A 25,760-nucleotide genomic window follows, 5' to 3' on the forward strand; every position below is an offset into this window, starting at 1 on the left:
GGAGATCCACATACTTAATAGAAAAAGTTGGCGACTTTGTACCTGCCTGAAGCAAACATTTCCAACCATATTCACTGCGAGTAGAGTTCGAACCTGCGCAGGGAAACGCAATTGGACTTCGAATCCAACGCCTTAACCACTCGGCCATCGCAGCGACTTTGGTGATTTAACCAGAGGATTCACACCTCAGGCGAGGAGCAAGGCTGAGAAGGCGGGGCCTTCATGAACAATCTCAACCAATACGGGACAATTCCCACGCTGCTGGCTGAATAAACTGTCCAGACAACTGAGACAAATACGCTGTGCTACTCGTTAATGAAAATCAAGAAGGTGAAGCAAATGAACGACAGAGAAAACCCGGATTTGCATTTGGGCAGCAACAGAACATTCCTACTTCATGGAGTGAGTATGTGATAGCAGAGGATGGTTTTGATTCAGCGACCTCTGGGTTATGGGCCCAGCACGCTTCCGCTGCGCCACTCTGCTGCGGAAGCTGATACCTCCCTGCTTGTTACTGCGGCCCGCGAGCCAGGAAACTATTCACTGTTCTTTTATTTCAAACAAGGCCTACGTGTTGGGAAGCTCACCCTGGCTGAATAATAACACATAACATCATCCCGAATGTAACAGACAGAGAAAGACACATAGAAAAGCAGTAAAAAACTATTCGGACACACACACAATGAGAGACAGAAAATATTCGACCAAGATACTGAGATGGAAAAACTGATTATGTATGAAAAAGGATTTTCTGTTGCACAAAGAAAGGCCCTGTTTTGAAATGTATGTCCTGTTGTGTAACTGTGCTATCTGCTCTGTAACTGTGCTTTCTGCTGTGTAACTGATCTCTCTGTTTGGAACTGTGACTCTGTCGTTGACAGATCTTCACTGTGGTTCTGACAAATTCTTCCCTGTTCTGTAAATGTGTTCCCGGTTTGCAAATATGATCCGTCTTGAGCAGAAGTTTCCCCTTTGTGTGAAATGTTCTCTGCTGTTCTGTGAAGATGTTTTCTGTGGGAAAACAATCGACGGAAATTTCAAAGCGGCCATTTCTGAGGCTTGCTTTCAATTCCAGGTTTGTTTGGGCCGAATGGCCGACTCCTGTTTCTGTTTTCTGTCCATGTGCCGATGTGCTAAATCAGTGAATTTCACCAGCTGCCATGGTGGGATTTACTCCGTGTCCCCAAAGATTAATGCGGGCCTCTGGATTACCAGGCCAGTGACATCACCTTTCATCCCTGCAAACAAAAACAGTTCATTCAGCTCAGCATTAAACCTCTTCTTGAGGAGGTTAGTATTCCTGTCACAGAATTTCAATCAGCCAATAGATACAAAGCATTTTGTTCCAGTTTGGAACATTGACAATTCATCCAGATCAAACATACATCGTGGAATAGTTCCGATCTAAAAATACTAAGATAAGTGAGAATTAAATGAACAAAGTTACAAGGAAAGTAATTCTGAGAGAGCTGTTTGGAACTAACGGTGGATTTCAGTTAATGGGCGAAAGCTCGGTTTTCAGGAATTTCCACCAGATTTCTGTATAAAGAGACCGGGCTGGAACCTGCCATGGTTGGATCGCAGCATGGACAGTAGCGAAATTAATCGCTTTACCCGTTAGGCTACGGCCACGCAAGACTGCCTGTTTGTGGAGTTTGTGGAATATTCCTTGTTCAGTCCTGTTCGTTCTTCAGTTAGTTAGTGGCAGTCCTCAGACTTTTGTCTCTTGTTCTCGACGGAAGCCGGTGGAAGAGAGCACGAACAGGGTGCGTCCCTCCATGATTAAACTGGCTGCTTTTCCAAGACAGCGGGAAGTGTCAATAGATGGGAGGCTGGTTTGCGTGATTTCACGACACTTTGTAGTTTTTTTGCGGTCTTGGACAGAGCAGGAGCCACAGCAAGCTGTGATGCAACCAGAAGGAATGCTTTCTCTGGTGCGCCTGTCTGTATTCAGACTGTGCTTTGCATTATCTGCTGCTCAATGAGGATTGGGATCTTTCTGATTCTATCAGCTGAACTGTGCGTGGAGAAGTGACTTGTTCTGACTGTCGGCTTCCGGAACTGTAAAATAGTTTATAAATTAATTCTTTATCTGTCAATTTTTGGTACTGCAACTGACTTTCTGTATCCCCTCATTTTCAATCACTGATTAATTTTCTTTATTGATTCCTGGGATGTGGGTGTCGCTGGCTGGGCCCGCAATTATTGTCCATCCTTAATTGTCCTTGAACTGAGCAGCTTGATAGGTGACCTCAGAGAGCAGCTTAGAGTCAACCACATTGCTGCGGGTCGGGGGCCACATGTAGGTCCAGACCAGGTAAAAAATCATTCCTTAAAGGGCATTAGTGAACCAGCTGTGTTATTTTATGACAATCGATTCGTGGTCATTGGACTTTTAAATCCAGATGTTTTTCCTGATGTCAAATTTCACCATCTGCCGTGTGTGTGTGTGTGTGTGAGAGAGAGAGAGAGAGAGAGAGAGAGAGAGATTCTTACATAATCAATCTGTTTGTGAGTATGGATTAATCCTTTATATTCCCTCATAAACACCGTGATCTCTTATCTTTGTGAATTCCTCAGATACACTTGTACCACTGAGAATCTGATGTGCGGGTGGAGGGTGGGGTGAGGTTTGAAGGCAATGCCGCAGGGTGCTCAGTGTGAAAACAGCCGATTTTAAAGCACTTGTGTAGGAAAGTGAATAGTGAACTTGTCTGTGTGAAGATCACAGAAAAGCTCTATCTGGTGCTGCGTCCAAGAGACAACTTTTGGGTTGTCAGTAATGAACTCCTATAATGAAGGCACAAAATCAGAAACAGGAAATGCTGGAAATATGCAGCAGCTCCGAAAGCAGCTGTGGGGAGATATTCCTGTCGCCAGGATGAAACCTTCCAATTGCAGAGTTCCCGTTGCTCAGACCTGTCAATTTTAGTACCTTCGTGCAAGGAACACGTAGGGTGAGATTTGGGTCTTTGTTGACTTGAGCAAACAGGACATTGCACAAGCCGAGTAAACAGGAGATCCCGGTTTCAAATCCCAGCGTGAACCTTGAGTCCTTACAAGTGATCAGTGCAAGTGTGCAAGTCGCAATGTCCTATCCTTGCTAGTCGATATTGTCTTTACCTTTACAGTGGATGATCTACAAAGACGAAACAAAAACATGTTTCGAGACTCCCCACAAATATGTCTCCTATTTATTTACTCGTTCAGGTATTTTCTTCATCTTGCAGAAAAAAAATAATCTGCAATAAAGCCAATGCTGTAAATTCCACAAATACAGCTTTCCATTTTTTTTCTCAGGGAATTTCTAACACAGTCGAATGGCCTTACAATCATACAATCCAAACAGTGCTGAAGGAGACCATTCTGTCCGTTGAGTCTGTACCGACTCTCCAACAGAGAGCACACAGGACCTATCCCCGCGGCGCCACGCATCCACCCCGCTAATCTACCTATACAAACACCTTCGGGACCAAGGGGCAATCGAGCATGGCCAATCCACCCAACTTGCCCAACATTGGACTGTGGGAGTAAACAGGAGCACTTGGTTTCCTGAGATAACGTGCCTGGGTGAATGCAGCTTGAACAGCACTACAGAAGTTTCGCATCATCCAGGACCAAGCATCCCACTTCATTCGCTTCCCAAGCATTAAAAATTCACTCCCTCCACTACAGCAGTGCGCACCATCTACACGATGCACTGCAGCAACTCAGCAAGGCTCCTTTACCAGCCGCTTCCAAATCCACGACTACGACAGCCTGGAAGGACAAGCGCAGCAGACACACCAGAATAACACCACCAGGTTGCAGGGCACTGATATTGATTTATTGATTGTCGCTATTTATCAATTGCTGTTGTTGCGTGTGTGTGTTCTTTAATCTTTTTTATCTCCCAGAAGAAGTGAAATATCTAATTGAAAAATATGTTACTATTTCTAACCCAACCAGCGAACGTCGTGTCAAACTTTAAGAAAGCCCCCGGGGTTTGCGATTTATTCTCGAGTCAGTGGTTTCCCTGGGAGCCGTGTCAATAGAAACAGCATGGAGAGATGGCAGAGCAGGAATTGTCGGTGCCGAAGCTGAATCACATCAGTGAAGCAGCAAACTGGTGGCCACGAATCTCATCAAAAATGCGACTCTGATGGGACTCGAACCCACAACCTTTTGAATGGCTAACTTGTCTTTACTTAGAAGTCCAATGCGCTATCCATTGCGCCACAGAGCCGCGCACTGGAAGTTTACTTTACTTGTCCATCTATGGATTTTTGACAATGTAGAAACTATTCATCAGTTCAATAATCTCATAGTTAAAACGTCAAGAACTGTTAAGAGGAACTTCGTTGATTGCAACTCGTGTTGGAACACCTTATGTCTTTTGAAACAGCTGTGGAAATTCACACCTTTATACAGGAAATGTGTCTATCACAGAATGATCCTCCCTCTCTCTCTTCCTCATTCTCCTGTGCAGCTTGGAGGCAAATCTCGCAGGCTTGATAGCCAGGAGACACATTCTACTCTATCTGTCACTGGGCTAATCAGAACCGGTTCCCTGTTCCACTAAAACATCTGCACAGAACACAACGCAAAGCTGGAAGCTGGAAATCTGAAACAAAAACAGAAAATGCTGGAACTGCTCAGCGGATGAGGCAACATTTTTGATTAATGGAGATTTTTGGAAAACAAGCTCCTGAAGCACAGCACATCTGCACAGTTTAAAGTTACCTTCCATCCACAATGGATGATCTATTCCATGATTTTGAATAATCCAAATTTGAGGATGTGCATTGTTATTCTGGTCGCCACAGCCTGAAAACCACTCCCGGCATTGATGTCGCCCTTGGATTTTAAATTTGTAAATCCATTCTCTATCTTTTAAAGCTACTATTGAAACTGTATCTATCACCTATTCAGTTCTTTGTGAGTGAGAAGGAGAATTGAAGATATATTTGGATAATTTTCCTATGACTGAATTTGTACAGAAGCATAAAAGCGGGAATCACACACATCACTTCATGAAAATCACCCGCTAAAGGCTGACAGTGTTTAATCAAGGGATGGTTCTCTTCATTCATTTATTATTAATGGAGAATAGAAAAGTTGGAACTGTATGCAATCTGGGCAATATAACTGAGCAAAGTGAAACACATGGGGACTGGTCACGATAAGCCTCCCATGGGTAAAAGACAAAGTAAAGGTGCGACGTTGACTGCCTTGTGAGACGGGGCAGGGAGACGTTGTAGGGTGAAGGTACATAAGAAAGTGGGAGTGCTAAACGTTTAATGATCACTGTACAAGCAAAAGGTGCAATGCAGACTGCGGGTTGGATATTCAATTCTTACTATCCGAAACAGCAGTGATTCAAAATGCCACTTGGTTCAAAATAAAATGCCAACCGGCACTAATACATTCACTTAAAAAGCATCGCCTTGCTGATTTATCATAATTTAAGTGATTTAATTTAATTACAGAGGAAAGCAGCGTACTGGTAGATTTCAAAATGATATGGCCAACAGATTTAGTATTTCGAAGTTCTCCGTCCCAGGTTCAATATAATGTGAACGATCCTTGTCTGTTGTGTCCCTCTCTAATGCCTAAACTTCAGTCTACCAGAGTGTGCTGACATCCACTGGCCGCAGTACAGAACTGCAGTAGCGTGGAAAAAATGCACATCAACTATCGCTGCAGACCGACATGTTGTTGGTCAAAGAACACAGAGGGTAGCAGTGGAAGGGTGCGTTTCTGAATGGAGAGCTGTGACAAGTGGCGTTCCTCAGGGATCAGTGTTGGGATCTCTGTTGTTTGTAATATATATAAACGATTTGGAGGAAAATGTAACTGGTTTGATTAGTAAGTTTGCGGACGACACAAAGATTGGTGGATTTGCAGATAGCAATGAGGACAATCAGAGGATACAGCAGGATATATAGGTCAGTTGGAGATTTGGTAGGAGAGACGGCAGATGGAGTTTAATCCGGACAAATCTGAGGTCATGCATTTTGGAAGGTCTAATACAGATAGGAAATGTACAGTAAATGGCAGAACCCTTACAAGTGTTGATAGACAAAGGGATCTGGGTGTACAGGTACACAGGTCACTGAAAGTGGCAATGCAGGTGGAGAAGGTAGTCAAGAAGGCATACGGCATGCTTACCTTCATCGGTCAGGGCAATGAGTTTAAAAATTGGCAAGTCATTTTGCAGCTTTATGGAACCTTAGTTAGGCCGCACATGGAATATAGTGTTCAATTCTGGTCGCCATACCACCAGAAGGATGTGGAGGCTTTGGAGAGGGTACAGAAAATATTTTCCAGGATGTTGCCTTGTATGGAGGGCATTAGCTATGAGGAGAGGTTGGAGAAACTTTGTTTGTTCTCACTGGAATGACGGAGGTTGAGGGGCGACCTGATAGAAGTCTACAAGATTATGAGAGGCATGGATGGAAGCTTTTTCCGAGTTTGGAACAGTCAATTACTATGGGGCACAGGTTTAAGATGCGAGGGGCAAGGTTTAAAGGAGATGCACGAGGCAGATTTTTTACACAGAGAGTAGTGGGTGCCTGGAACTCTTTGCCGAGAGAGGTAGTGGAATCGGATATGGTAGTGACTTTCAAGGGGCGTCTTGACAAATACATGAATAGGATGGAAATAGAGGGATATGCTCCGCGGAAGGGTGGGGGTTTTTCGTTCAGTCGGGCAGCATGGTCGGTTCAGGCTTGGAGGACTGAAGGGCCTATTCCTGTGGTGTAATTTTCTTTGTTCTATAACTTCGAATTTGCTATTACCTGGAGCATTTGAGTCGACGAGCACAGACGTACTAAAACAAAATCTCGGTAATGAGACGATGGAGAATGAATTTCAGAGATAAGCAGATTATGTTACGTTGAAGACTTTGAGTAGAGGATCGTGTGGAATCATGCACTAATTAGGGCAAAAGGCCCAGTTTCAATTAGGTATCTTCCAGGTAGAATGTGTACAGATTTGCAAAGTCTCTCAGATTGATTTAGAAATTAATATCACAGACATATGTCGCATTGGAGACAGAAAGATACAGAATGAGTCCAACACTCATATATCTAGAATCTTAGAATGGATACAACAAAGCGAGGGAGACCATTCGGCCCTTTGTCTGTATGCTGGTCTGTAAAAGAGCATCTCATCTCATCCCTTTCCAAGTCCTTGTCTCATAAACCTGGATATCCTTCCACTTCAGGTGCTGATCCCATTCCCCCTTGACAGCTCTGATTTGATGCTGCCTCTGCCGCCCTCCCAGGCAGTGCATCCCAGGTCCTCAACACTCAGCACATTAAAAACCAACCTTCTCTCCTCTGGCAATGGGAGCAATGTTTCTTCATCTACTCTTCTTCGACTACACCCACAAACCCACCACCTCTACCATCTCGAAGGACAGTGGCAGTAGATACATGGGAACACCTGCACTGCAAGCTCCCCCTCAAGCCACTCACCATCCTAACTTGGAAATACATCGCGGCTCCTTCACTGTCGCAGTGGCAAAATCCCGAAAGACTGTTTGGCTAACAGCACTGTGGCTGTACCGACACCTCAGGGACTGCAGCAGTTCAATAAAGCAGCAAACCACCACCTTCTTAAGGTCAGTTAGAGATTGGCAACGAATGCTGGCCTCGTCAGTGATGCCCACCTCTCGAAATGAATAAAACAAACACAAACTCACAACTACAACCAGAGACGGACGAATACTGAACAAATCTCACTCACGTGCCTGTGTTGGACACAATATGAATCCCCCAATCACATTCACGAACAGAGGGTAAAATGCAGTCGAAATTGAGCGATCGTTATCCAGTTGCAGTTTAACCAGAGTTTTATACAAGAATAGAGAACATCTTAACACAACGTGCAACATTTTAACCGAATATGGAACATCATGAGACCAGTTAATCATCTTTCTGCCGAACAGAAAACATCTTCACGGTGAACATTTTGACACAACAGGGAACACGGTTACAGAGCAGGGCATATATTAACAGAACATTTTTAAAAATTACACAAGATGGACCATATTTATACAGCCGAAAAGATACTTTCAGCATGAGGGAAGCATTTTACACAACAGCAGAAAACACCTCTCAACAACAGAGAGCACAGTTGCACAGCAGGAATTATATTTACAAACATGTATTTGCAACAGAAAATTCCTTTTAAAATAGTGATTGATTTTCCAATTCCGTGTTTTGCCGGTTTTTCAGCACCTTTGTCTGTCGTTACGTGTTCAGACAATGTCTCTTCCTGCGATTGTGTGTTTTTTTCTGTTTTATTCTCGGTGTGATGCAGTGGCTGAACCTCCTGACACTGGAACGAATATTAAATGATACAACGGCGAAAATCTGCCTGACGACATTGATAGACAGCACAGCTGACTTTTACCATGGCAGAGTGTCGCAGCGGAAGCGTGCTGGATCCACAACCCAGCAGTCGGTGGGTCACAACCATCCTCTGCTATTCCTATTATCACTGATAATGAAACGACTTGTGACTTTTCGATGGAGTCTGCAGACAGGTATTTACATCGGCTTCTCTTTCCCCCAAAAAACCTCGATCTGCAGTGAATCAATTTTATATGCAAGAAAGCATATGAACGGGGAACATCTTAACAAAACATGCAACAATTTACTGACAGAAACATCTTCCTGGAGAATCTTCTCACACAACGTAGAACACATTTGCAGAGCAGGGGCCATATAAACAGAACAGAGAAAAAAAAACATTTACACAGCCGGAAACACAACAGCGGAGCATCTTACACAACAGCAGAAATCATCTCTCAACAACAATTGAGACAGTTACATGGGTAAGATGGGTCTGGAGGGTATGGGGCAAACACGGGCGATTGGGAATAGCTCGGTGGTAAAAAAAACTGGGCGGCATGGACAGGTTGGGCCGATGGGGCTGTTTCCATGTTGTAAACCTCTATATCATAGAGCACAGCAGGAAAAACAGTGAAACACTTTGCACAACAACAGTGAACATCTTTGAACAGCGGGGGTGGGGGGGAGGGGTAGAGGGGGGAGGGAGGAGGGGGGAGGGTGAGAGGAGGGGGAGGGGAGGGGAGGGGGAGGGGGAGGCGGAGGGTTAGGCGAGGGGGAGGGGGAGGGGGATGGGGGATGGGGGACGGGGGATGGGGGACGGGGGATGGGGAGGGGGATGGGGAGGGGAGGTTGGGGAAGGGGGAGGGGGAACGGGAAGGGGTAGGGGAGGGGGAGGGGGAGGGGGGAGGGGGGAGGGGGAGGGGGGAGGGGGATGGGGGGAGTGGGAGATGGGAGGGGGAGGGGGACCGGGAGGGGGAGCGGGGAGCGGGGAGGGGGAGCGGGGAGGGGGGAGCGGGGAGCGGGGAGGGGAGGGGGAGGCTGGAGGGGGAGGGGAAGGGGTGAGGGCGGAGAGGGACGGGAGGAGAGGGGGAGGAGGGCGGAGGGGACGAGGGTGTAGGGGGGAGAGGGGCGGAGGGGACGAGAGGGGAGGGGGAGAGGGGAGAGAGGGAGAGGGCAGTAGGGAGGGGGGGCGGGGTAAGGGGGGACGGGGGAAGGGGGGAGATGCGGGAAGGGGAGGAGAGAAGAGGGAGAGGGGGTGGAGGCGGTGGGGGAGGAGGGGTGGAGGCGGGAGGGGGTAGGCGAAGCTGGGCTTGCCGTAGCAGAGTGGCGCAGCTGAAGCATGCTGGACCTATAGCTCAGAGGTCGATGGATCGAAAACATTCTCTGCTACTTCCTCTTATCAATAATAACAGAACCACTTGACTGCAATTTTGCAACATTTGCGTCGAATATGCAGGCAGGTATCTGCCTTGGCTCCTCTTTTCTGTTTTAAGCCTCAAACCAGTTTGGTATGCACAAAAGGTGTAGATACTGTGAACATCACCAGGATCTATGAGTGACAGACGGAATGGTGCACAGGACACAATTTCAGAATTTTGGGATAATGTTAAAGTTGGAAGCATTGTGAACTGTGAGGAGGATAGTGTGAAACTTCAAAAAGGACATAGGCAAGTTGACGGAATGAGTGGATAAGTTGCAGATGAAATTGAAAGATGAGAATTGTGAACTTATTCATTCTGGTAGGAAGATTATAGAGAGACAATGAAAAGTAAAAGGAAAATAGTTCCAAAGTATCTAATCCATTTCATGAGTGAGGTTTCTCAGTCCTACAACTCTAAATGAGGTGCAACAGTGCAACTCTAAAATAAAAGCAAATTGCTACTGATGCGATCATCTGAAACCAAAAGAGAAAATGCTGGAAAATCTCTGCCGGTCTGGCAGCATCTGAAAGGAGTAAAATGAGTTGATGATTCAAGTCCAGATGACCCTTTGACAAAGTCTCATTTGTATTGGTTTACTGCCAACTGGTAACTTCTTTAAAGTTAATAATAATCCATTCAAAATATCAGCACATGTGTTTTACAATCATAATTACTCGTTTGAATCAATTACTGCATCTCATATTGTTTCTTGTTAGCTCATAAACGCATTTAGAAGTCACTTAACTGAATGCTGCTAGTTTTATCAAAACCTTAATGTCGACTGGTTTAAAAATCTTACCATCCCATCAGGGGTTCCACTTCCAGGCATTAAATGTTATGAGGCATCTGGACAGAGTGGATAGGGACAAACTGTTCCCACTCTGGAATGATGACGAATGAGAGAGAACAGATTTAGCATCATTCGCAAAGGAAGGAATAGGAACACGAGGAAAACATTTTTCACACAGTGATTGTGTAAAGTGTTGAATGCATTGCTGGAGAGTGTGGTGGATATAGATTCAATTGAAACGTTCTAAATTAATTAGACTGTTATCTGAAAAGGAAGAATGTGCAGGGTTGCAGGGAAAAGGCGGAGATGTTCATTTTCTGTCACAACTCCTCACATAATTTCGCATTCATCACTCATCACTGAATCGAGTGTGAGCTGTTCTCTTGTCGTTTCTAAACAAGGAGAAGTGCAGCAATGTTTAAATGACAGGAGAGTTGGTGGCCGAAGTCTGACGGGAAAGTTAAAAAAAACAAATATATGTCTAAAAGGTGAGGATGGCAGAGAGACGAAATTTGAAATAACAACAGAAAATGCTAGAAACCTTAGCAGATCTGGCAGCATCTATGGAGAGAGAAACAGAGTTAATGCTTCGAGTCTGTATGATTCTTCTTCAGAGCTGAAGAGACGTTGAAATGTGACGGATTTAAAATGTTGCAGAGAATTCGGAGCACAATCCAGGTTATTCATTAAAGCAATTCCAAATGGCATGTTTGTTTTTATTGCAAGTGGATTGGAGGAGATGAAGACTTGGTACAATTGTACAGGATTTTATGGAGAGCACATCTGCAATGTTGTGTACAGCTATGGTATCCACATTTGAGAAAAGATAAGCTTGCATTGGAGACGGTACAGATAAGGTTCACTAGATTGCCCCCCGGAATGAGGAGGTTGTTCTATGTTGAGAGGCCGAGTGAATTAGGCGAGAGACCCGAGAGCTCAGAACAATGTGTAGATGCTGAGTGAACGCTTCCATTGCTGTCCTCTGGGCAGACGAGTGGCAGATAATGTAAAAGTAAAGGAAAGTAAAGTTAAAGTAAAGTTTATTAATCACAAGTAAGGCTTACATTAACACTGCAATGAATTAACTGTGAAATTCTCCGAATTGCCACAGTCGGGCACCTGTGCGGGTCAATCACCGAACTAGATGAAGTTCAATGCTGAGAAGTGTGAGTTGATTCATTTTGAGAGTGTGGAGAAATAAAGAGAGAAACTCTTAAGGAAATGCAGGAAAAAAGGGATCTCGGTTTCTCAGTACAAAAGTCATTGGAGGTGGTTGAGCATGCTGAGAGAGCAGGTAATAAAGAAAATGGCATCCTACGTTTTATTGGAGGATTGAATACATGAGTAAGAAGATCATGTTGAGCTTTTAAATACACTAGATAGGCCTCACCTGGAGCACTGCGTCCAATTCTGGGCACCACACTTGAAGAAGGTTGTGAAGGCAATGGGGAGAGTGCAAAGGATATCCACACGAATGATTCTATTGATAAAGATTTGTAGCTATGAAGATCGATTTGAGAAGTTGGATATTGTTCCTCAGGGAAAGAAGTCTGAGAGGACCTGTCGAGGGACAGGTAGCATTGAGGAAGCAGGTGTGCTGCAGAAGGACTTGGATAGGCTGGGAGAGTGGGCAGAGAAGTGGCAGATGGAGTACAATGTGGAAAAGTGTGAGGTTATGCACTTTGGAAGGAGGAATGGAGGCACAGATTATTTTTTAAATTGTGAAATGCTTAGGAACTCAGAAGCACAAAGGGACTTGGGAGTCCTTGTTCAAGATTCTCTTCAGGTAAACGTGCAGGTTCAGTCGGCAGTTCGGAAGGGAAATGCAATGTTGAGAGGGCTGGAATTCAAGGCCATGGATGCACTTCTGAGACTGGGAAAGGCTCTGGTCAGACCCCGTTTGGAGTAATGTGAGCAGTTTGGGCCCCATACCTAAGGAAGGATGTGCTGGCCTTGGAAAAGGTCCAGAGGAAGTTCACAAGAATGATCCCTGGAATGAGGAGCTTGTTGTATGAAGAATGGTTGAGGACTCTGGATCTGTACTCGTTGGAGTTTACAAGGACGAGTGGGGATCTTATTGAAACTTATCGGATATTGCGAGGCCTGGATCGAGTGGACACAGAGAGGATGTTTTCACTTCTAGGAAAAACTAGAACCAAAGGGCACAGTCTCAGACTAAAGGGACGATCCTTTAAAACAGAGATGAGGAGGAATTTCTTCAGCCAGAGATTGGCGAATCTGTGGAAATCCTTGCCGCAAAAGGCTGTGGAGGCCAGGTCATTGAGTGTTTCTAAGACAGATATAGATAGATTCTTGATTAATGAGGCGATCAGGGGTTACGGGGAAAAGACAGGAGAATGGGAATGAGTAAAATGGCGGAGCAGACTCGATGGGCTGAGTGGCCTAATTCTGCTCCTACGTCTTATGGTCTTATGGAAGAGAAAGAAGTGTTGCTTTCGCACTGCTGCTGCAGAATGACAGGGACGCGGGTTCAATTCAGGCTTTGGGTGGCTGTATGTATTTTCCACATTTTCTCTGTGTCCATGTGGCTTTCGTCCGGGTGCTCTGGTTTCCCCCACACTCCATTGATAGGGTAAGTGGATTTACCATGCTAGATTTGCCCTTATGTCTCCCAGTATGTTGAGATTAGGAGGATTAACGGGGTAAATATGTGAGGTTGCGTGGATAGGTCAGCGAATCAGTGGAGCCTCAATGGGCCGAATGACCACCTTTTGCAATGTAGGGATTCAATGATAGATGTTTTCCTGTTCCAGTCAAGAGTTCATCAAGAACCAGGGGAAAATTTTCAAAATCAGTGTCAAAATTGCAACGATTCAGTGCCGAATGTACACATCTTAGGAAAATAAAGGAACATTTAACATGGCCAATCCACCTAACCTGCACATCTTTGAACCATGGGAGTAAACCAGAACACCCAGAGGAAACCCACGGGGGAAGATGTGCAAACTCTGCACAGTCAGCAAAGGTCAGGACCAAACCCGGGTCTCTGGGGCTATGAGGCGGGAGAGTGGGATTAGATAGCGTGCAATTTCAATAACGCGGTGTAGACTTGATGGGCCAAATGGACTGCTACTGCATTGTAAAGATTCTGTGGTTTGGGAATCTAAAACATGATCCTATTGAATGGAGCAGCAGGCTTGAGGGGCCATGTAGTCCACTTCTGATCCGATTTATTGTGCTGCTGTGTCCAGAAAGCTGCTGATTGATTTCTCATCATTAAATCAGAATTTTAGTCCAAATACTGTTAATGCATCAACTCAGTGCTCAGTGACAAACACTGACTCGTGGTTAAGCAATGTCTCAATTTTAACATTCTTATCCGTGTTTCCAAAACCCTCCATGTCCTCAGCTCTTCCTCCCTTTCATCACGTCCAGCATTCCAATCATCTGAGATATCTGAGCTCCTCTGATTCTGCCCTCGTGAGCATCCCTGATTTGCTTCATTCCACCACTGATGATCGTAATTTCAGCTCTCTGGGTTTCAGCTCTGGAATTCCCTCTCTCAATGCCCCTGCTTCGAGCTTGCTTTCCTCTCGTTCATTTTTGTCGCCTGTTTCCTTCATTTATTTCCTCCTTCCTCTTCCGTGGGTCTCACAGTTTGCACCCTCTGACTTTCCGCAGTCCTTCGGCCGCTTTAACTGCTGTCAACGAATTATAATTATACAACTATAATTTTCCATGTGGTTCCACTTTAAGGATTCTTTCCGCCTCCAGCTCTTTGATTTCTCATTGGTTTCAGCTCTGGATCGAATTGAATGACGCAATGACGCTGGGCTGGGAGTGACGCTACCGCGAGTCGCGCAGGAGCGGCGCATTCCGATTGGGCAGTGGGTTACGATTGGCTAAAGAAGATGTCAATCACATTGAGGGCGTGTGTTACCATCAGCGCGGTCTGCGATTGGTTAGAATTGAGCGTCATTTTCAGTGGTCTCACAGTGGCCGGATGGAGCTCACCGATTGGATAAAATAGCTGTCACTCAGTGGTCGCAGAGCGTCCATTGGAGAACCGCGATGCGTCAATTTCCGATTGGTTTTCCCAGCTGCCGGTCACAGGCCCATCAGACACCGCGCGGAGCGGCAGCAAATGTCCCGCCAGTGGCTTCAGTCCCCGGGCCCGGATCCTGAGCCCGCGGCGGGGCTCGGGATGGCGGGAGGGTTTCGGCAGCGGGAATCCCGTCCTGCCCGGCTGTAAATGGGGCGGCACCGTGGTTCGCACTGCTGCCTCACAGCAAGAAGTTTAACAACACCAGGTTAAAGTCCAACAGGTTTATTTGGTAGCAAAAGCCACACAAGCTTTCGGAGCTCTAAGCCCCTTCTTCAGGTGAGTGGGAATTCTGTTCACAAACAGAGCATATAAAGACACAGACTCAATTTACATGAATAATGGTTGGAATGCGAATACTTACAACTAATCAAGTCTTTAAGAAACAAAACAATGTGAGTGGAGAGAGCATCAAGACAGGCTAAAAAGATGTGTATTGTCTCCAGACAAGACAGCCAGTGAAACTCTGCAGGTCTAGGCAACTGTGGGGGTTACAAATAGTGTGACATGAACCCAATATCCGCACAGCGCCAGGGACCCGAGTTCGATTACGGCTTGGATCACTGTCTGTGTGGAGTTTGCACGTCTCCCAGTGGGTTTCCTCCGGGTGCTCCGGTTTCCTCCCAAAGTCCAAAGATGTGCGGGTTTGGTGGATTGGCCATGCTAAATTGCCCTTTAGTGTCAGGGGGACCAGCTCGGATAAATGCATGAGGTTATGGAGATAGGACTTGGTGGGATTCTGGTTGGTACAGACTCGATGGGCCGAATGGCCTCCTGCTGCGCTGTTGGATTCTATAAATCGCAGCTCAGGGTTTCCAATGGCAGCTTCCTGTGTAAACATGTCACGCTGCAGTTTCCCAGTCTCAGCAATGCCGGTGTTACAAACTCCCCTGGAGTCAGACCAATCAGTACATAAACTGGAATCTTCCTGTGCTCTGTGTGTGGGGCTCAGTGCCACACTGGGTTAAAGCAGCTCACTTTGCAGAGGCCACGGTTAGATACTGGGATCTTCCTGTGCTCTGCTTTGGGGGTGGGGTTTGCTTACTCTGAGTGGATCTCCCTCATTGTTTGGTTTTCATTATAGCCTCTCTCTCTTACAGACTGAGCAGAATGGCCTGATCTGATGATACACATTGAGATGGAGGAGCTGCCGCTCGAAATGAAGATGATTCAGAACTCCAGCTTTCTCTACACTCGTTCATTGAGGCCCAGCCCTTCATTTATCATTAGATTTCCCAGGATGTCAGGTACATTACCATCTTCATCTGCTGTGCACACTGACCTGACAGTGGGAAGGTATTGGAGCAGGATAGTGCAGTCAGCCATGTCAAAGGTGTGGACAGGCTGAGAAGGATAAGGAGGGATAGTTTAGCTGGGTAAGACTGCATTTACCCCGTTCCGATCTTTTCCTTCATATGCAGAATATCACCTGCAATGATTTCTCTTCCCACTCCTGTTTTGTTCCCACCCAAATCGCCCAAGGATCTATCCTTGGCTCCCTCCAATTTTTCATCTACTCCTTATCCCTCAGTGGCATTATCTGAAAGCACAGTGTTAGTTTTCACAAGTATGCTGATAACACCCAGCTCTACCCCACCATTACCTCTCACAACCAATCCCCTGTTTTTAAATTATTAGACTCCTTCTCCGACCTCTAGTACTGGCTAAGCAGAGAATTCCCCCAATTAAATATTTGGAAAACCAATGTTCTCACCCCAAATTCCGTTCCCAATCACTGACTCCATCTCCCCCACTGATCACTGTCCGACGTTGAAACAAACCCTCATAATCTTGGCACCTCATTAGACTCGGAAATGAGATTCTGACCACATATCTGTTCCTTCACCAAGATCACCTATTTCCAGCTGTGTAACATCACACATTGTTTGTAATATCTCAGCTCACCCGTACCTGAAACCCTCATCCATATTTTTGTTACTTCTAGACTTGATAATTCAAGCACACTCCTGCAGCAGATTTCCTTCCCTGAAGGACAAATAGGGTTTTATGACAAGCAACAATTAGATTGTTGATTGCACATTCATATTGAATTCAAATTTCACAATCTGCCCTGCTGGGTTTTGAACTCAGGTCCCTCAAGCATTACCCAGAGTCTCTGGATCACTAGCCCATGACGCCACTGCCTCCCTTCATCAAGGTAAGGACTGGAATTTGAACGCATGCCTCGAGAGGAGACTGTGACCTGAACGCAGCACCTTCGATGACTTGGCCATCCTGACACAGACTATGTATTTCACTCCTCTGCCACTTTCTGGTTCCCCTTTATTTCCCAGTCTCAATCTCTCAGGAGCTTATGTTCACTTTAGTCTCCCTCTTTATTTTTATATATTGAAATAAGCTCTTTCTGATCCTTTTTATATTACTTGTTCATTTACGTTTGTAGTTCATCTTCTCCCATGTTAGTATTTTTTTGGTCATCATTTGTTGGTTTTTGAAACTTCCCCAATGCTCTGTCTTACCACTAATATATGAAACATCCTATGTTCGTCTTTCAGTTTAATGCAATCTTTAACATCCTCGGTTAACTATGGTTGATTTATTCCCTTCCAGAATCCTTGTTTGTCACTGGTATATATCTTCGTTATAGAGGTTTACAGCATGGAAACAGGTGCTTTGCCCCAACTTGTCCATGGCGCCCCCTTTTTTTAAAAAACCCCTAAGCTAGTCCCAATTGCCCGCATTTGGCCAATTCCTCTATACCCTTCTTACCCATGTAACTGTCTAAACACTTAAAAATATAAAATTGTACCTGCCCTGCTATTCCCTCTGGCAGCTTGTTCCAGACACTCACAACCCTCTGTGAAAAAATTGCTCCTCTGGACACTTTTGTATCTCTCCCCTCTCACCTGAAACCTATTCCCTCTAGTTTTAGACTCCCCTACCTTTGGGAAAAGATATTGACTATCAAGCTGATCGATGCCCCTCATTATTTTAAAGTCCTCTATAAGGTCACCCCTCAGCCTTCTACGTTTCAGAGAAAAAAGGCCCAAGACAGTATGCACATATTGAATACAGTGTTATCTTTCAGATAAGTACTCTTGAATCAAGTTTATCTTAGTGGGAGGCCCAGCAACACCCCGCCATTGAAATTCCAGGGCAGGGGGAGAAGAAGTGGAGGGCAAAGAGACATAAGATTCAGAATAAGATTCCCTGTAGTCCTAAAGGAGGCCATTTGGCCCATTGAGCCTGCATCGACAACAATCCCAGCCAGGCCCTATCCCTGTAACCCCATTTGTTAACCCTGCTTGTCTCCCTGGCACTAGGGGGCAATTTAGCATGGCACATCTTTGAACTGTGGGAGGAAACCACAGCACCCAGAGGAAACTCATGCAGACACGGAGAGAACATGCAAATGTCGACATAGTCACCCAAGACTGGAATTGAACCCGGGTCCCTGGTGCTGAGGTGTAGCAGTGCTAACCACTGTGCCACCATGTCCCCAAGGTAGAATAAGCCATGTAGACCTATATCTTCACAGAAGAGCAACTTGCTTATGGAAATAAAGCAAGGAGAAGCAACTTGCCATTAAAACATTCTGTAAATATTCTGATTTTCTTACATAGAGATCATCTTGAAATATGCAAACAATATTGCAGTTTCACAAATCTATAAAAGCGGGAGTAACTATGAATCTAAGGGTGACTCTCCTTAGAGAGCTAGTTACAGTAGCTGTGGGAATCTTTTGCCGATCAAGTTTAAAAAAAGGAAATTACAATTGTTTCAGCCCTTTATAGACACACTCCCACATTCTTGGAGAGATGCTGGAAAGGCAGAACTTGACCATGACACAATCTGCACAAAGTGACTCCAGAAACACATTGAGTGTTTTTTGTGAGTCAAAAACTATTTTCATAATGTATGTCATTGCTGATCGATCGTCTTTTCTGCTAAATATCTTTTGCAGTCCAGTCTCGCCATCTCTGCTCTCATTCCTTTGCAATTACCCTTATTTACGTTGAACACAGTTGCTTATGACCCAAGTTTGCACTCAAACTGAATGCTAAATTCCACCATGTTAAGGTCACTGTTTCCCAGCGGAGCTTTTACTCTGGTTATGAAAGCTGTCTCATTACACATTACAATATTCAAACGGTCCTGATTTCTGCTTGGATTCACAAAATATTCTTCATGGAAACTGTGCCGAATGCACTCTGAATTCTTCCTCATGGCTACCTCTGCAAACTTGATTGTCCGAATCCACAGGAAGATTAAAGTCAGCCACTGACGGGAAGTACTAGACGATGAAGGATACTCTGTCCACCGTGTCCCGTGTTTGTCTTCTGAGGAGGTCAGCGCGGTTTTTCGCTGTGGCGCGTCGGAACTGTCGATCGATGAGTCGAGCGCCATATCCTGTTCTTGTGAGGGCATCTTTCAGCTTCTGGAGGTGTCCGTTGCGATCCTCCTCATCCGAGCAGATCCTGTGTATACGGGAGTTGAAAACCTCACCAACCTCCTCAGGAGACAAACACGAGACACGGTGGACAGAGTATCCTCCGTCCTGCAGTACTTCCCCGGAGTGGAGAAGTTACGGCATCTCCTCCGGAGCTTTCAACATGTCATTGATCAAGACGAACATCTCGCCAAGGCCATCCCCACACCCCCACTTCTCGCCTTCAAACAACCGCACAACCTCAAACAGAGTGGGTTTTCTGACTTTAATTAATTATTTATTTTTTCAGTTAATTTTGGGTTTAAAATCGGAGGTTTTTTTCAAAACCGGAAGTCGGGCCAGGAGCGGCCTGGGGAAGTTTTTGTAGGGTTTAAAAAGGGCTTACCTTGGAGGTTCAGCTTCATTGTTCCCAGGAGCAGGCTGAGGGTAAGAGAGTGGGTTTTCTGACTTTAATTAATTATTTATGTTTTCAGTTAATTTTGGGTTTAAAATCGGAGGTTTTTTTCAAAACCGGAAGTCGGGCCAGGAGTGGCCTGGGGAAGTTTTTGGAGGGTTTAAAAGCGCACCAAAGTATACAGCGGGCAGCAGAGTGAGTGGGAAGTTGAGTGAGCTGTCAGGGCTTTGGCTCACAGGGCTTGGGCGAGCAGGGGTGAGTTTTTGTTTCCTTACATTCTTATTAACTTTTCACTTTCTTACTTGACATAAAGTGTCCAGTATGAGTGTGAAACCAGTGTGTTGTTCCCAGTGTAGGATGTGGGAGGTCCTGGAGGCATCTGGCCTCCCGGACATCCACATCTGTGAGGGGTGTGTCGAGCTGCGGTTCCTGAGGGACCGTGTTAGGGAGCAGGAACTGCAGCTCGAGGATCTTAGGCTGATGAGGGAGAATGAGGAGGTGATAGACAAGAGCTATCATCAGGTGGTCACACCAGGGCCACGGGAGGAGGCCAAGTGGATGACGGCCAGGAAGGGTAAGGCTAGGGTGGTTGAGAGCACCCCAGTGGATTTGCCCCTGCACAACAAGTACTCCTGCTTGAGTGCTGCTGGGGGGGACAGCCCGCCTGGGGGAAGCAGCAGTGGCCGTGTCTCCACAGTGGAGTCCAGCCCTGTAACTCAGAGGGCTAAGGAAAAGAGGAGGAAGGCGGTATTAATCGGGGACTCGATGGTGAAGGGGACAGACAGGCGTTTCTGCGGAGGTAGGCGGGATTCTCGCATGGTGGTCTGCCTCCCTGGGGCCGGGATCCAGGATGTCGCTAGTCGCGTCCCGGAAATCCTGAGGTGGGAGGGAGAGGAGCCTGAGGTAGCGGTACATATTGGTACCGCTGATGTGGGTAGGAAGGGAGAAGGGGTCATGAAAAGGGAGTACAGGGAATTAGGGAGACAGCTGAGAAAGAGGAAAGCAAAGGTACTAATCTTAGGATTACTGCCTGTGCCACGGGAGGGTGAGGGCAGGAATGGAGTGAGGTGGAAGATGAATGTGTGGCTGAGGGACTGGTGCAGGGGGCAGGGATTCAGGTTCCTGGACCATTGGGACCTCTTTAGGGGCAGGGGTGATCTGTATACAAAAAACGGGTGGAACTTGAATCACACGGGGACCAATATCCTGGCCGGTAGGTTGGCGAAGGCTACTGGGGAGAATTTAAACGAGATAGGTTGGGGGGAGGGGAGCTAGAAGAGTTGACTAGGATCAAGGAACTAATTGATGGGGGGGAGGATGCAGGGGTAAGGGGAATTACAAAATTAATGGTAGAGGAGAGGGTGCAAGTGAATGAAGGCGGTAATTTAGATAAGGGAGTAGAGGGAGAGGGTGTTCGCGACTCATCAAAGCGGTTCCAGATAAAAGCTGGAATAAGGACACTTTGCCTGAATGCACGAAGCATTCGGAACAAGGTAAATGAGTTGATGGTGCAAATCAGCACAAGTGGGTACGATCTAGTGGCCATTACAGAAACGTGGCTGAAAGGTGACCAGGACTGGGAGATGAATATCCAGGGGTATCAGGCGTTTAGGGAGAATAGACAGGAAGGAAAAGGTGGTGGGGTCGCGCTATTAATAAGAGATAATATCAGGGTAGTACTGAGGGATGACATAGGCTCTGAGGAACAAAACGTGGAGTCATTATGGGTAGAGATGAGGAATAGTAGAGGGAGAAAGACACTAGTAGGTGTGGTATATAGGCCCCCAAATAATAATGTTGTGGTAGGGAGGGCTATAAACAAGCAGATAAGGGATGCGTGTAAAAACGGAACGGCAATAATCATGGGGGACTTCAACATGCACATTGACTGGCAGACTCAAGTCGGTAAGGGTGGAATGGAGGAAGAGTTCTTAGAATGCTGTCGGGATAGTTTCCTTGAACAGCATGTTACGGAACCGACGAGGGAACGAGCTGTTTTGGATCTGGTATTGTGTAACGAGGTAGGTAGTATTAAGGATCTTATTGTGAAGGACCCTCTTGGGTCTAGTGACCACAATATGGTCGAATTTCTGATTCAGATGGAAGAGGAGAAAGTTTGGTCCCAAACCAGTGTCCTCTGTTTGAACAGAGGGAAATATGATAGGATGAGGGATGAACTGGCTAAGGTAGACTGGGAGAGCAGGCTGGCAGGTAGGATAGCTGAGGAACAGTGGACGATTTTTAAGGAGATCCTTTTCAGTTCTCAGCAAAAATATATTCCAGCAAAAAACAAGGATTGTAAGAAAAGGGAGAACCAGCCGTGGATAACGAAGGAAATAAAGGAGAGTATTAAAATAAAAACAGCTGCGTACAGAGTGGCCAAAAATAGTGGAGAAATAAGTGATTGGGAAAAATTTAAGAAACAACAAAGAGAGACTAAGAAAGCGATAAAGAAAGGAAGGATAGACTATGAAGCTAGGCTAGCAATGAATATAAAAAATGATAGTAAAAGTTTTTATAAATATATAAAAAGGAATAGAGTGGCTAGAGTGAATGTTGGACCCTTGGAGGACGAGAGGGGGGAGTTAATAGTGGGAAATGAGGATATGGCTGAGTTTTTAAATAAGTTATTTGTGTCGGTCTTCACGGTGGAGGACACAAATAGTTTGCCAAATATTAACGATAGAGGGTTGGCAGCAGGAGAAATACTTAATACAATTAATGTTACCAGAGAGGCAGTGCTGGGTAGACTAATGGGACTGAAGGTGGACAAGTCCCCGGGTCCGCATGGAATGCATCCCAGGGTATTGAAAGAAATGTCAGAGGTATTAGTGGATGCGTTAGTGATTATTTATCAAAACTCGTTGCATTCTGGGGTAGTGCCGGTTGATTGGAAAACGGCTAATGTTACGCCGCTGTTTAAAAAAGGAATGAGACAAAAGGCGGGTAACTATAGGCCGGTCAGCTTAACGTCTGTAGTAGGGAAAATGCTGGAATCCATTATTAAAGAGGAGATAGCAGGGCATCTGGATAGAAATGGTTCGATCAATCAGACGCAGCATGGATTCATGAGGGGAAAGTCGTGCTTGGATTTTTATGAAGATGTGACTCGGGCGGTTGATGGAGGAGAACCGGTGGATGCGGTGTTTTTGGATTTCCAAAAGGCGTTTGATAAGGTGCCCCATAAAAGGCTGCTGAAGAAGATTAGGGCACACGGAGTTGGGGGTAGTGTGTTGAAGTGGATTGGGGACTGGCTATCCGACAGGAAGCAAAGAGTCGGAATAAATGGGTGTTTTTCCATTTGGAGGAAGGTAACTAGTGGCGTGCCGCAGGGATCGGTACTCGGGCCGCAACTATTTACCATTTATATAGATGATCTGGAGGAGGGGACGGAGTGTAGGGTAACGAAGTTTGCAGACGACACAAAGATAAGTGGAAAAGTGAATCGTGTGGAGGACGGAGAAGATCTGCAGAGAGATTTGGACAGGCTGAGTGAGTGGGCGAGGATATGGCAAATGGAGTATAACGTTGAGAAATGCGAGGTTATACACTTTGGAGGAAATAATAACAAATGGGATTACTATCTCAATGGAAACAAATTAAAACATGCTACCGTGCAAAGGGACCTGGGGGTCCTTGTGCATGAGACGCAAAAGCCCAGGCTGCAGGTACAACAGGTGATCAAGAAGGCAAATGGGATGTTGGCCTATATTGCGAAGGGGATAGAATATAAAAGCAGGGATGTCTTGATGCACCTGTACAGGGCATTGGTGAGGCCGCAGCTGGAATACTGTGTGCAGTATTGGTCCCCTTATATGAGGAAGGATATATTGGCATTGGAGGGAGTGCAGAGAAGGTTCACCAGGTTGATACCGGAGATGAGGGGTTTGGATTATGAGGAGAGGCTGAGGAGATTGGGTTTGTACTCGTTGGAGTTTAGAAGGATGAGGGGGGATCTTATGGAGACTTATAAGATAATGCGGGGGCTGGATAGGGTGGAGGCGGAGAGATTCTTTCCACTTAGTAAGGAAGTTAAAACTAGAGGACACAGCCTCAAAATAAAGGGGGGTCGGTTTAAGACAGAGTTGAGGAGGAACTTCTTCTCCCAGAGGGTGGTGAATCTCTGGAATTCTCTGCCCACTGAGGTGGTGGAGGCTACCTCGCTGAATATGTTTAAAGCGCGGATGGATGGATTCCTGATCGGTAAGGGAATTAAGGGTTATGGGGATCAGGCGGGTAAGTGGTACTGATCCACGTCAGATCAGCCATGATCTTATTGAATGGCGGGGCAGGCTCGAGGGGCTAGATGGCCTACTCCTGCTCCTATTTCTTATGTTCTTATGTTCTTAGATCATTGTCCGCAGCAAACTACCCAGCCTTCAGGAGAACATTGACCACGATACCACGCAACCCTGCCACAGCAACCTCTGCAAGACGTCCTGGATTATCGACACCGATGCCATCATGTCACATGAGTACACCGTCTACCAGTTACACGGTACCTACTCTTGCAACTCGGCCAGCGTTGTCCACCTGATACATTGCAGGAAAGGATGTCCCGAGGCATGGTACATTGGGGAAACCATGCAGATGCTACGACAATGGATGAATGAACACCGCTCGACAATCACCAGGCAAGACTCTTCTCTTCCTGTGGGGGAGCACTTCAGCGGTCACGGGCATTCAGCTTCTGATCTTCGGGTAAGCGTTCTCCAAGGCGGTCTTCACGACACACGACAGCGCAGAGTCACTGAGCAGAAACTGATAGCCAAGTTCCGTACACATGAGGGTGGCCTAAACCGGGATCTTGGATTTATGTCACACTATCAGTGACCCCCACAGCTTGCCTCCTGGACTTGCAGAATCTCACTGGCTGTCCTGTCTGCAGACAATACACATCTCTTTAACCTGTGCTTAATGCTCCTTCCACTCCCATTGTCTGTATCTTTAAGACCTGGTTGGCTGGAGAGATTTGCATTCTAATCAGTATACTGTAACTTGATTTTGTGTCTCTGTATGCCCTGTTTGAGAGCAGATATCCACTCCATCTGACGAAGGAGCAGCGCTCCGAAAGCTAATGGGCAGCACGGTAGCACAGTGGTTAGCACTGCTGCTTCACAGCTCCAGGGTCCCGGGTTCGATTCCCGGCTCGGGTCACTGTCTGTGTGGAGTTTGCACATTCTCCTCGTGTCTGCGTGGGTTTCCTCCGGGTGCTCCGGTTTCCTCCCACAGTCCAAAGATGTGCGGGTTAGGTTGATTGGCCAGGTTAAAAATTGTCCCTTAGAGTCCTGGGATGCGTAGGTTAGAGGGATTAGCGGGTAAAATATGTGGGGGTAGGGCCTGGGTGGGATTGTGGTCGGTGCAGACTCGATGGGCCGAATGGCCTCCTTCTGCACTGTAGGGTTTCTATGTCTATTTCTATGTCTAATTGCATTTGCTACCAAATAAACCTGTTGGACTTTAACCTGGTGTTGTTAAAACTCATACTGTGATTACCCCAACGCCGGCATCTCCACATTGTGTAATTACCACAGTTTGAATATGTGCTTTGTGCAGCATTGCCAATGTCTCTAATATGCGTCAGGAAGAGCAGTATTCCTAACACCAACCCTCCTGGAATCCCACTTTAACCGACCTCCATTCCAAATAAAATCATTTCCCACTGCTGTGTTTCCTGTCACTCAGTCAGTTTCCTATCCATGTTGCTGCTGTCCCTTTTATTCTATCAGCTCCAAATGTTACCACAAGTTTGCTGTGTGCCCCTTTATTTATAAAATGCTTTTTGGCAGTCCATGTTCACATTAACCACATTAGCCTCATCAACCTTTTCTGTTACCCTCATTAAAATCTGAAGCAAGTTAAATATGATCCCCCTTTAATAATTATGTTTGTGTTTTCCTTAATGTACATTAGCACAAGTGAGTGTTAATTTAATCTCCAGTGTTTGGAGATTAAACCTCAAACCAGTTTAACATCGTTGCTGAGGTTAAACTGATTGGATTTAGTTGCCTTATCCTCACAGCCTTTTCTGAAGAAGTGTGTTTACCATTTGCAATTCTCCAGTCCTCTGGCACCACCCATTAAACGAGCTCGGATAGAAAACTTGTAAACATTGCCTCTGCAATGTCCACCCTTTTTTTCCCCTCAGTATCCATGCTTGTGTCTTGTCCAGTCACAAGAACACAGGAAATAAGGGCAGACATTTACTATGTGGCTCATCAATAATGTTAAACCATTCAAAACAATTATGATTTCTGTATCTTTATTGCCATACAGTGCAAAGCACAGAGGCACAGTATTAAAACAAGAACAGCAACATCATCAGACAATACAGAGATA

The 25,760-nt window shown here is 45.8% G+C and overlaps 1 non-coding gene across 1 annotated transcript; it reads right to left on the reverse strand.

The window, feature by feature from the left end:
* Positions 1-4,133: 4,133 nt before the first annotated feature.
* trnar-ucu (transfer RNA arginine (anticodon UCU)) lies at positions 4,134-4,225 on the reverse strand. The gene is given in 2 exon segments: positions 4,134-4,169; positions 4,189-4,225. It is a non-coding gene; the product is annotated as a tRNA-Arg (tRNA).
* Between the last annotated feature and the right edge of the window lie 21,535 nt (positions 4,226-25,760).

The sequence above is a fragment of the Mustelus asterias genome, unplaced genomic scaffold, assembly GCF_964213995.1.
Source record: "Mustelus asterias unplaced genomic scaffold, sMusAst1.hap1.1 HAP1_SCAFFOLD_124, whole genome shotgun sequence".
Lineage (NCBI taxonomy): Eukaryota > Metazoa > Chordata > Chondrichthyes > Carcharhiniformes > Triakidae > Mustelus > Mustelus asterias.